Source organism: Alligator mississippiensis, chromosome 11 (genome assembly GCF_030867095.1).
Source record: "Alligator mississippiensis isolate rAllMis1 chromosome 11, rAllMis1, whole genome shotgun sequence".
Lineage (NCBI taxonomy): Eukaryota > Metazoa > Chordata > Crocodylia > Alligatoridae > Alligator > Alligator mississippiensis.
This window is the reverse complement of record NC_081834.1, coordinates 64,585,057-64,597,193: the sequence shown is the minus strand read 5'-3', so window position 1 is coordinate 64,597,193 and position 12,137 is coordinate 64,585,057.

Below are 12,137 nucleotides of genomic sequence, written 5' to 3'. Positions count from 1 at the left end.
TTGTGGATCGGGCTGGTGGCCAACACTGCAGGAGGCAATGCAATGCACTGGGGCACAATGCCACTGCACCCCACTTCTTGCAGAGCTCCTGCCCTACCTGGTGGTGGCCCCAAGGCAGGTCCCAGCCCAAGGCCAGGGGATTGGCAGTCCTTGGGCCAACTCCAGAGGCAGTAGCATTGACCCAGGAAGACCAACCCCTGGGGTGTGAGGCCACATCTGAGCTCCCTCTCCAGGCCAGCCCCAGATGGAGGCTTTGAGCCCCAGGCCCAGAAAACAGCTGGTGCCACCATGGCTTCCAGCAAGGCAGAGGTGCAACAGAGCCTTGCTTGGGGTGCCAAGCACCACTCCTTGTGGACATTGCAGCCTTTCCAGCCTGAGAGGAGGATGCTCTAGGTCCAGCACAGTGGTGTGAGGAGCTGCCCAGCGTCTGGCTTCTTCTAACCTCCTTTCTCAGTGTGCCAGAACTCTCCTAGCCTCTTCCAGCAGCAGTGGGTGCTGGCAGGAGCTCAGGTTGAGGGTACAACTGAGCTGTGCCCAGGCTCCAGCTGGGACCAACGCAGCTCCCCTCCCTCCTTTCAGTGATTACAAGGTCTTTCCCCCTGCTCAGGCTCAGACTGACAACAGGTGCTGAACTGGAGCTGAAGGCCCCCCTGAAATGATCTCCCTCTGCTCCCTTTCCCCGCTCCCACTCTGAAAACCATGACAGCCTGGGAGCACTGAGCCACAAGTTACAAAAGACACTACATTTTGAAATGTCTTGCAATGAGGGCTCTGATTTTGACAAGATTAGCCATATTTGAAGCTGTCTACAGCCATGAACTTGTGTTTGGTCAGGGCTATAAACTGCTTTCTGTATCCAGATCAGGCAAAAATTGACATTTCTCTCCACACCCAATGGGTTTGTCTGGGATGGTTTAGATAGAGCTGATGTAGAGGTGCACTAATACATCAATCTGATATTGGATCAGTACCAATATAAAGAAAAATGACTATATCGGAAATTGGCCTGAAGTGGCTGATAATTTGGCCGATAAATGCCATGCATGCATGCACCCACAGCGCAGCACACAGGCAGTGAGGAGCAGAGCCCAGCAGCATGGAGAGCTGCATGCAGCTGGTAAGTCTGATGTGATGAAAGGGGAGGAGGGAAGGAAGGGGGTTTGGGGGCAGTTCATTGCCCCCCATGGTGAAGTCCCCTGAACCTCGCACTCCTCCATTTTCCCTCCACTCCACATTCGCACAGGGCTTCTTCTCCTAAACCTTCTGTCTGCCATCTGCTCTCTCCCACCCACCTCCGAGTTTAAAACCAGCTGCCTCATGGGGACAGCCACCTTTATTCAGGCTGCGGGGAAGGGAGTCCACTGACTTTATGGCTCAGGAAAGTTGGCCATTTTTCATTCCCCATGTGTTAGCTACCCTCTCTTCCTATTAATGGCCTTTCATGGTCCTGCTCCTCCAGCTTTCCATCCTTTCACACTGCTGCTGTCCTTTGGTTGCTCCTAGTCATGTCACTCCCATTTCCCTGTGCTGCAGCCTGGTTTGTAACTCCATCCATGAATGCCACATGCCCCCGGAGGCTAGGGGGACACAGCGAGATCCCACAGGTGGCAACCGCACTGTCGGTGGTGAGAACATGGCGGTGGCAAATGGAGCTCCTGCAGGCAGCAACAGTGCTGATGGGGGTGGGGGTGGAACTGGTGGCAAGTGGGGAGTACCCACAGGTACCGCTGAGAGTGTCAGCAGCACCTTTTCACAGATGGTGCACCACCACACTGACCGGTTGCGCGTGCACCCACATGCATCCCATATGTGTCACCAGTGACTCCAGCTAAAGGCATGAACTCAAGGGTGGACTTGTTTACTCAGCTGAGCATGAGCTCCTGACACATGGAGGAAAAGGGAGGGGAGGAGGCAGCCAGCAGAGCCCAGAAGCCTGGGGGATCCTCATAGCAGAGCTCAGCCATTGCTTCACCTAAAGCATCCTGCTCTTGGACCGCTCCAACAATGGGGAATTGTTGGCAAACACATTATGGCATGAATCTCAATAGATGTGGGCCCATTAACTGTGTGGTTGGATGAGAAAAAATGCTGATTAGATAACCTGGACAGGGGAGCCAGACTGCAGGCAGGAGACACTCTGGTGTGACCTAAGGCAGCAGGAGTCTACATTTCAAAGTGAGACCTGTGAAAACCAGGGACCAACAGACATGAAAGGGACAAGGAATGTGAGGGTATTTGCTTTTTTCAAGGTGACCAAGGGGAACAAGGGTGCAGATCACCCAGAAAAGCATAGTAGGCTTAGTATTCTGGATTGTTTTTACTTATGCTTAAAATTATGAATTGTTCTACAGAGTAGACTTTCTTCAGAGAACAGACTATTTTTCTTCAAGCCATTTTTATGCCTTCAGTGCCACCACCTGAATTGTAACAGTAAGGCTCAGAAAATGATTTTGTGTCCTTGGGTGGCTACTATTGAAGTCCCTTGGACTGAAAGGTTTTATTGAGCACCTCATTTAAGGGTTGCAAAAACCGTTTTGTGGGGTAGAGTTCATAGACTGAGTTAGGATAAGGAGCACACCCCTGCCTTCCCCTCCAACTCCCCGACCCCTTCGATTAGTTTGATAGCTGGCTCAGTGAGAGAAGAGCCGTCGGAGCTACAAAAATGGGTGATAGAACACTCTATTCCCCAAACATAGAGTGGTTTTGCCTGTGTACCAGACATATTTGTGCATTTATGTGATCAGTAGTCTTCTTGGATAGTCTCTGGGCATAAATCCCAGGTGAGTAAAAGGGGAGCTTTAATTAAAGAGGCACAACAAAAGGAATAAAGAGTTAAAGACTTCAAAAAATGAGACAGAAAAGCCTCTTGAAGGCTCAGATCAAGCGTAGTGGCTTCTTAACATGGCAGGGGAAATACCATAGCAAGAAGGCAGTTTTCCTGAACTGCCTCACAGGAGAACTGCTCTTCTGGCATGGTTCAGTACTGGCTGAGGTGCAGCAGCTTTAAACCCAGTTTATGCAAATGGGAGTCTCCTCCCTTCCTTGCTCTGAGGGCCTTATGGCTAAGGGCAAGCAAAACTAGGGGGCATACAAACCCCAAGCCTCCAGGATTGGGTCTGCAAGTAGGATGCCTGTCAAAGGCTTTGGAAACATCAGGTGCACATGGAGGCTGTTTGCCACTAGTAGGGCCATTTATGCTTCTGGGCTCTTGGATTTGGAATTAGTTTTGGCTAATCTGGCCTTGGATACAAATTATATTTAAAAACAAAAACCCCCCAAAAAGCAATAGCAAGATGCAGCTGTGGTGGGCCAGCAGGGGGAACTCCTGCATTAAGGCTCAGGGGTGATCTGATGGCCACCTACAAGTTTATCAGGGGTGACCACCAGTATCTAGGGGAACGTTTGTTCACCAGAGCGCCCCAAGGGATGACGAGGACGAATGGTCACAAACTACTACAAGATCGTTTCAGGCTGGACATAAGGAAGAATTTCTTCACTGTCCGAGCTCCCGAGGTCTGGAACAGCCTGCCACTGGAGGTTGTTCAAGCGCCTTCATTGAACACCTTCAAGATGAAACTGGATGCTTATCTTGCTGGGATCCTATGACCCCAGCTGACGTCCTGCCCTTTGGGCGGGGGGCTGGACTCGATGATCTTCCGAGGTCCCTTCCAGCCCTAATGTCTATGAAATCTATGAAAAAAAAGCCTCCCACCTCACTATGCCCGTCCACCTTCCGGACTCCATGCGTCTCTCCAGGGGCACCTAAGCCCTGGCAGGCCCCCTTTCAAGCCGCACCACAGAGTCCGGGAGTAACGAGTGCTGCCACCACCCTGAGAAGGGACTGTCTGGGTCCTGTGTCCTCAGGGAAACACAGGCCTAATTATCCTACGGGTACTCAACCCAATACAAGAACTAGGGGGACTTCCCCAAGTCAGGGGCCAAAAAGGATAGTCTCCCTTAGCCCGCAGACCCAAGGGGCCTCCTAGGCATAATTTAGAGCCACTCCCAATAAGTCTCCCACACTAGGTACAAAGGAGAACTTTATTGGTTACAGAGGGTACAGTGAGAATAGGGTACAGGGTAGAGCAATATCAGAGAAATCCCATAGAGCAAACTCCTGTGGCTGGGGCAGCCTTTGATCTCACATCTGAGTTACTGCAAGCTATATATCTAGCTGGATCTCAGTTAGCTTCCTCACAAGTATCATCCAGAGGCACTTGGAGAATCCCTCTGGAGGCGGGCAGTTGCTTGATCATGCGTTTGAGAAATAGAGCAAGTTTCAGATGGTACAGCTCTTCTTTGTTCCTGAGTATCCCTCATGGCTGCCGCCTCCAACTCCCAGGCAGTCCTTAATTCATATAGCCCTTGTGACCTCATTTACCTGGTCCAAAGGAGGCCAGCACCTGTTGGCTGTGAGCCAACCAATTTGAAATACATCACTAGTTGCCAGGCAGACTCTAGCCCACCAGGAAGGAAGCCCCTCACCCTCACCCTATGTTATACTAGTCATGTAGGCAGAGGGAGCAGGTTTCCCCCCGCCTCAGGAATGTGTCCAGCTCAGGTTACCTAAAGAGATAGGGTAAGGATGTGTCTCTGCTGGGCCCATCCTTAACAAATTGTCACAGACTAGAGACTTTGGGGAGAGACAAAGGTGGTTTTTTGCCACAGCAGCCATCTCACAGGCACAAATGGAATTCAGTGCAAGAGACGTCTTTGAAAGACATGCTGTAAATTGTAAAGTTAGACAATTGGTTGGGAATTTTAGAGAACCAAAAGGAGAAAGCAGATAAAGAAATAGCATCATGGAAACAGAAGGCACTGGATGAAAAAAAGCACAGTGTGGGCAGTTTGAAAAGATTCTCAAGGTAGAACTGGGTCCAATCAGTCAGTGTGTAACAGGCATCACTTCCGAGCCAAGTTGCAACCCGCTCACTTGTTCCTGCGGCAACCGCCCGCCTTCTCGCCTGCCACGTCTTGATGTTAATTAATTAATTAGCGGGAGGCTGCCCATTATAATGCCCCTATGCCAGGAGGCGCTCTGAGGCTCCGACCTCCCCTAATACCGCAGCCCAAGCCTCGCAGATGTTTCTGGACGTTGTCTTGTCACTAATCAACTCGCCCACTCCCTCGGGCCTGCTCCGTACACTCTATGGAAGCACCGCCTCCGGGCTCCTCCACTCTGTGCCCACTCTAGGACTCTATAGTGAGCCTCCGGCCTTTCTGGCCCACCGCGCTGCTCTCCCCTTCTCTCAGGGCACACTGCGCTGCTACCCCCTTTCCCTGGGGCAACCGCAGCCCTCTCCTCTGGTCTGGGGTTAGCCTAGGCAGTAGCCATTCTCCCGAGGCTCACCGTGCCTGTACTAGGCCTCCTAACAATGTTGCCCCCTCTCTAGGGCTTACTACGCCCATCCTGGGCTCCTCAGTATGGCCCCGCTCTAGGGCTCCTCAGTATGGCCCCGCTCTAGGGCTCCTCAGTAATCACCCCTCCTTGGGGCTGGGGTCTATGCACCCCACTAGTGACGCCCTTGCTGGCGTCTGCTGCGCCCATCCTGGGCTTCCTAATATGGCGCTCCCCCTCTCAAGGGCTCGCTGCGCCCACCTTGGGCTTCTCAATGCTGCCCCGCTCTGGGGCTGGGGTCTACGTACCCCGCACACAACCAGGGGTCTTTGTTCCCCACCCGCAACCCACTGGTTGCGCTCCTCGCCGCCAGTTGCACCTTCACTGGCGCACAAGCCGCACCTTCTCTGGTGCTGGGGTTCCCATACCACTGGGGTACCCATGAGATTAATGCACCCTCTTGACACTAGACTGTGCCCTCACTGGTGCTAGGGCACCCCACCCCTATGGGGTACCTATGAGGCCTCCTCCAACCCCTACAGCCTCACCCAAGCCTCCGGTCTAATAAACAGAGCCAAACATAAACTCAAAGTACAAGCCTCTAGGCTATAACATAACTACAAGCCGCCTGGCCATAACTTAGTATCATGGCTCGAGCCTCCAGGGCTATCATGAGCTATACTTGCAAATCAGGCTTCTTCCCATGTCTTGGCTGAGGGAGCTCCTGCCTCTCCGGCTGCTGGCAAGGAACTGCCAGCCTGGCCTCAGCCCTGGGCTTTATAAGGGCCAGGCCCTGCCCCCTACAGGCAGCAGGCTCCCCTTAGTTGCTCCAGCAACCCGCAGCTGCGCTCGTTACCCTGGCAACCCTCAGCTGGGCTCGTTCTGTCCGGCCAGGGCTCGCTCTCTCTCTCCCTGGCAGTCTCTCCTCCCTAGGAGCAGCGGCACTGGGGTGCCCTGCGACAAAGTGCTACCAGACGATGAAGGAGATCGAGCCTAAGTCAGAAGTCTCATGAGGAATTATGGCAGCAATACAGGAAGAAGTTATGGGGAGTGATGCAGGTCTAGCGAAAATTAATTTAAAAACTGGGATGATGAGCAAAACTAGATCCTCTGTACTATGATTATGAGGATTTGAGGATTATAATTGGGGTGAGACTCCCTGTTGCCCATGTGTGTATGCTCCCTTTAGGAGGGAGTTGCAAGGGTTAAACAATGCTTTTCAGGGTCTACGGCTCCTATTCTTGAAAAGGTACATGTGGGGCAAAGAGAAGTCCATGACATGTCTGAGAGACAGTGCAGGATCAAAGCACCAGTCGAGGAAAGTGGCAGAGCCTGCAGGGGCTCACCAGCCCCTTGGAGAAGCTGAGCAACAGCAGCTGGGGACACTGGAGGAGGTGGAGCAGACCCTCCAGAGGTTCAACAACAGTAGGACTCCTGGGTCAGACGACATGCCCAAGGAGTTTTACGTGACCTTCTGGGACCTGGTGGGCCCCGGCCTGTTGAAGCTCTTTCGAGAGCGACTGCAGGAGGGCTGATTAGGAGCTGGGATGTACCGGGGCCTCATGACCTTATTGCAAAAGAAGGGTCCAGGGGAGGATTTGAAGAACTGGAGGTCAATCACCCTCCTAAACTTCAACTAGAAGCTGCTGCCCAAAGTCTTGGCCAAGCAATTTAAATTGTCCTAAGTTCCATCATCCATGAGGACCAGTCGTGTGTGGTACCAGGACACCAGATCCATGGGTCCCTGCTGCAGCCGAGGGACATGCTCCAGCTGGGATGGACAGAAGGCAGAAGTGTGTGGTGCTCAACCTGGACATGGAAAAGGCCTACGACAGAGTGTCACACCAGTTTCTCTTCAAGACGCTGAAGCGAATGGGTGTCCCCTCAACCTTCATCAGCTGGATAAGGACACTGTACATGAACATGAGCAGCGAGGTCCTGGTCAATGGGTTCTTGAGCACTGGGATCACAATAGAGTCGAGGTCCAGCAGGGCTGACCCCTCTCCCCGATCCTTTTTATCTGCTCTATTGAACCCCTGACCCAGCGCATCAGGCCGGACCCTGGGATGCGAGGAGTCCTGATTCCAGGAGGAAGCAAGGAAGAGACCAAGGTCCTGGCCTACATGGACAACCTGAACATCCTGTGCCAGAATAAGTGGGCTGTAGAGAGAACACCGTGGCACACATGGATCTATGAGGCAGCAGCAGGGGCCAAGAAAAAACCGTAGAGATCTCAACTGGCTCATAGCTCACGGCATATTCCCAGTGAAGGCATGGAGGCACACAGTGAGAGGAGAGTCTAGACCCAGGTGTCCCAGGAAAAGCTGCCAAGGTGTGAACAAGACAATTGATCACCTCTTTTGGCTCTGCCCCTATGCCAAAAGAGTGTGGGAAAAGGTAAGCTGGCTCCTGAAAGAAGTGACAGGAGTCAGGATGGTGACAAGGGAGGCGGTGCTGTACGGACACCTGACAAAACATTAGGGGTTCCAAACAACCCACTTTGACCTGTTTGTGTCCTGCATTAGGAGTGCCCTGTGGAAATGGAGAAACCTCCTGATGTACAGACACATTAAGCTTGAGCCAACGGACCGTGTTAAAATGTTTCCAAGTGAGCTCCAGTCCTACTAGTGGAAAATGGTGGGAGGATGGAAAGGACGCAACCAAATCCATCTGGAAAAGGGACACGTGGCAGAGGCTGTTCAAAGCCCCCCCGGGAAAGGAAGTGGACAGGGAGAATGAAGGGAACAATGACACAACTGGACCTAAAGACAACGAGGAGGACAACAACAGGATCAGCAGCAGTGGAAGTGACAGCGACAAGGACTGTGAATGAACTGAGAACGGAAACCCCAAATTGGGGCCAGGACTAAGAGACTGTGTTTGGGTTCGGGAAGGGCAGAGGGTGGGTACAGTTATTGTAACAGGTGCGCAGGTTTATTTGAAGTCTATGATAGAGGATGTCTGTGTGTGTGTATACACACACACACACACACCCCCCAAAATATATATATATATATATAGAGAGATATATTATAATAATAATATCCCCCACCGCGGTCCAGCTGCCCCTGGTTTGGACAGGGGGCTGCAGGGCATTAACCCTTTCCTGCTTCCACCCCAGTACCAGGGAAAGGGGTGCACAGTGACTCCCAGGGCAGAGCTATGACCTGGCTCCAAGGGTGCCAGGACACAGCTAAGAGACGGTGGGAGCAGGCTTCTGGCTGATGAGGAAAGAGAATGGTTGTGGGATGTCTGGACTCAGTAGCTGCTGATTGGGCAGGGGGTCAGGACCCAGGCTGCAGGCTACAATGGAGGAGGAGCAGCGAGGAAGTGCAGGGGTGGGGCGTTGCACCAGGGACCCTTCCTGCTTGCTCCCTCCTACACAGGTCAGACATATGGTGTCACCAACAGGGCTGAGACCCCACACAGATCGTTGCACAGATATCCCCCTTTCAGGAACAGGAGAAAAGCTGTTTCAGGTGCAGATCCCAGCACTCCAGCCTCTACCTGAGAAGGCAGCAGGAGGGTGATGCTGGGGCAGACACAACACCAGGCTCCTCCTCTGTGGGCTTTTGCTGAAACCAGGGCACTCATCCACTGTCTAGTCCCTCTTCCTCTGCAAAATGCCAGTGCCTAGTCCATGACCTTCAGACCTAGGCATCAGAGCAAATCTTGCCCTCCTGCAGTGATGGCCTCAAGCCACAGCCTCACCTGACATCAGGAGCAGACACCATGGGGGCAGACCCTGTTAACCACCAGAGCCAGGCCCTCACCCTCCCACAGGCTCCAGCCCAGTTCCACACCCCCAGAACTGCAGGCACACCTGGCAGTGCAGACACATACTCCGCACAGCTTAGAGGGAGCACTGCTTCTGACCAGCCCCCTTCCTGAAGCACACCCACAAGCCTGGGGTAACGCTGCCACCACATGGATTCTGGTTTCTGTCTGGCCACTGCTTGAGCCCTGTGCCCCCCGGGATACACGAGCCTTACAGAACTTGAGGGTGCTGGAACCCCTGTGAGATCTTGGAGTGCTTCCTTAGTCAGCCAAGCCAAGGGAATGGGAAGGTGTGCCCATTCCCTCTCAAACATGTACCACAAAGCTTGTTATAGCGGATAGTTTTATTGGGTAGAGAGGGTGGGCTTGGGGAGGGGTACAAGTTACCAAAGTATCAAAAGAATACCCTGAGCAAACAGAACCAGCCTGATAGCCATTTAAAACTCTTCTAAATTATCATAAGCCTTATAAGTTCTAAAAACTATAAGCCAGAATTATAAGCCTTACGTTTCTAGTTAAGTTTCTGGTAATTTACTCACTTCAGCATCCCAGAAGTGGGTGAGGATTGCAGCCCCAAACATGCCAGGTGGGAGACAGCTGCAATAAGCATGTCAGTGCTCAGCCCCCACACCCAGCTCCTCATACTCGCAGCCTGTGGTGGGCCAGTAGGGGGCGCTCCTGCGTTAAGCCACCCACCTCCCTGCGCCGACCACCTTTCAGGCTCCAAGTGCCTCCCTGGGGTGCCTCACGTCGGCCGACCCCTTCCTTGGAGCACACCCGCTAGCCTGGGGTTCCCGCTGCCACCATCCAAGGCTCTGGACTCACTTCTGGCTCTGAGCACCTTGGAGAACACAGGCCTGATCGTCCAATGGGTACTAGACCCAATACAGGCACTTGGGGCACTTCCCCAAGTTGGGCTATTTAGGAAAGTCTCCCTTAGTCCACAGACCTAAGGGGCCTCCTCGGCATAATTTAGACCCACCCCTCAATAAGTCTCCCACACCGGTCACAAGGAGAACTTTATTGATTACAGGGGATAGGGCAGAAACAGGGTAAAAGGTAGAGCAGTATCATAGAAATATTACAGGAATATCAAAGGAATCCCATAGAGCAAACCAGGGTGGCTGAGGTAGCCGTTTAAACACGCATCTGAGTTACTGAAGCTAAATATCTAATCGGATCTCGAGTAGCTTACTCACTCGCATCATCCAGAGGTGGTTGGAGTTTCCTCTGGAGGTAGGGCACTCTTGGAGCATGCGGTGATGAGGAGAGAGCCAAGCTCAGATTCACCTGGATGACCGCATGGCTAATGGCTGCCTTCTTCCTGGACCGGGCCCTTAAATAACCTCTCTGACCTCAGCAGCCCGGTCCAATCGAAGCTGCCAAGACTGGCCACAAACCGACCAATCTCCCAAGCATCCCTGGCTACCTGGGCCCGCGCAGGGCCGGGATTTTCCCCTGCCTGCCGAGGAGATCAGAGCCTCGCCTCCCAGGCACCAGGCTTTTGTCATGCAGACAAGGTGGGAGATCCCCGCCCTGAGGGATTCAACACCAGTCTCCCAGGCTGGCTGAGACAGGTCTCTGGAGAGGGGCACCCACGGTGGCATTTCTGCCACACTTCCCCCCACTCCTTTACAAGCTCGGACACGGGGCCTCTCAGGGCCGTGGGTCCGGGCGTGTCCGGTCAGGGAGTTCCCATGGGATGCCAGGAGAAGGAAAAGGGAAAAACCTGGAACATGAAACAAGTTAAGACAATAGCATACAGGAACCATAAAACTTGATGGCAGTCTTACACTAGTGATCTCCTCACTAGTCCCGTGTCTGGAGGACCCACTACCCAGAGTCCTTTCGTGACAAAGCATCTGCTATCACGTTCTGGCTTCCCTTGATGTGTTCAACAGTAAAATTAAATTCCTGCAGCTGCCAGCACCAATGCTGCAGCTTGGCATTGGTGTTTTGCATGGTCTGCAACCATTGCAGTGGGGCATGGTCCGACAGGACGGTGAACTGTTGTCCCCACAAATAGGGATTCAGCTTGTTCAGGGCCCAGACGATGGCAAAGCACTCCTTCTCGATGGAGGACAGGTTTCGCTCCCGAGGGATTAGCTTCCGGCTGAGGTACACCACAGGGTGCCGTGTCTCCTGGTGCTCCTGTAAGAGCACGGCTCCCAGTCCTACGTCGGAAACATCCGTTGCCACATACAAGGGTTTATCCTGGAGTGGTGCCTTCAGGATCGGTTGTTTGACCAGGGCAGCCTTGAGGGTGTCAAAAGCTTCCTTGCACCCCTGCTTCCAGACCACCGGGTCCAGGCTCCCCTTCTTGGTCAGCTCGTGCAGCGGTGCTGCGGTTGCTCCAAACCCCGGGACAAATCTTTGGTAGTAACCCACCAGGCCAAGGAAGGCTCTGACTTGCTTCTTGGTCTGTGGAGGCGGCCAGTCTTCGATGGACTCGATCTTGTCCCACAAGGGAGCAATATGACCTCCACCCACACGATGACCCAAGTACACTACCTCCAATAGTGCCCACTGGCACTTCTTGGCTTTCACCGTAAGACCAGCTTGCTTGATCTTACCTAGCACGGTGGTCAAGTGAATCAGGTGCGACTCGAAATCCTGGCTGAAGATGGCGATGTCATCGATGTAAGCCATGGCAAACTGCTCACATCCTTGCAGCAGATTATTGATCAGCCTCTGGAAAGAGGTGGGCAAGTTGCACAAACCGAAAGGTAAAACTGTGAACTTGTATAGCCCTATAGGTGTGGTAAAGGCAGACTTGGCTATGGCATCTGGGTCCAGGGCCATCTGCCAAAATCCTTTGGACAGATCGAGAGTAGAGATCACCTTGCCTGGGCCCAGGCAATCCAGCAACGTGTCCATCCTGGGCATAGGGTACGCAACAGGGGTGGTGATGGCATTCAGCTTCCGGTAGTCCACACAGAACTGGATGGTCCCATCCTGCTTCCGGACGAGTACCACCGGACTGGCCCAGGGACTCGTTGAAGGCCGGATTACCCCCAATTCC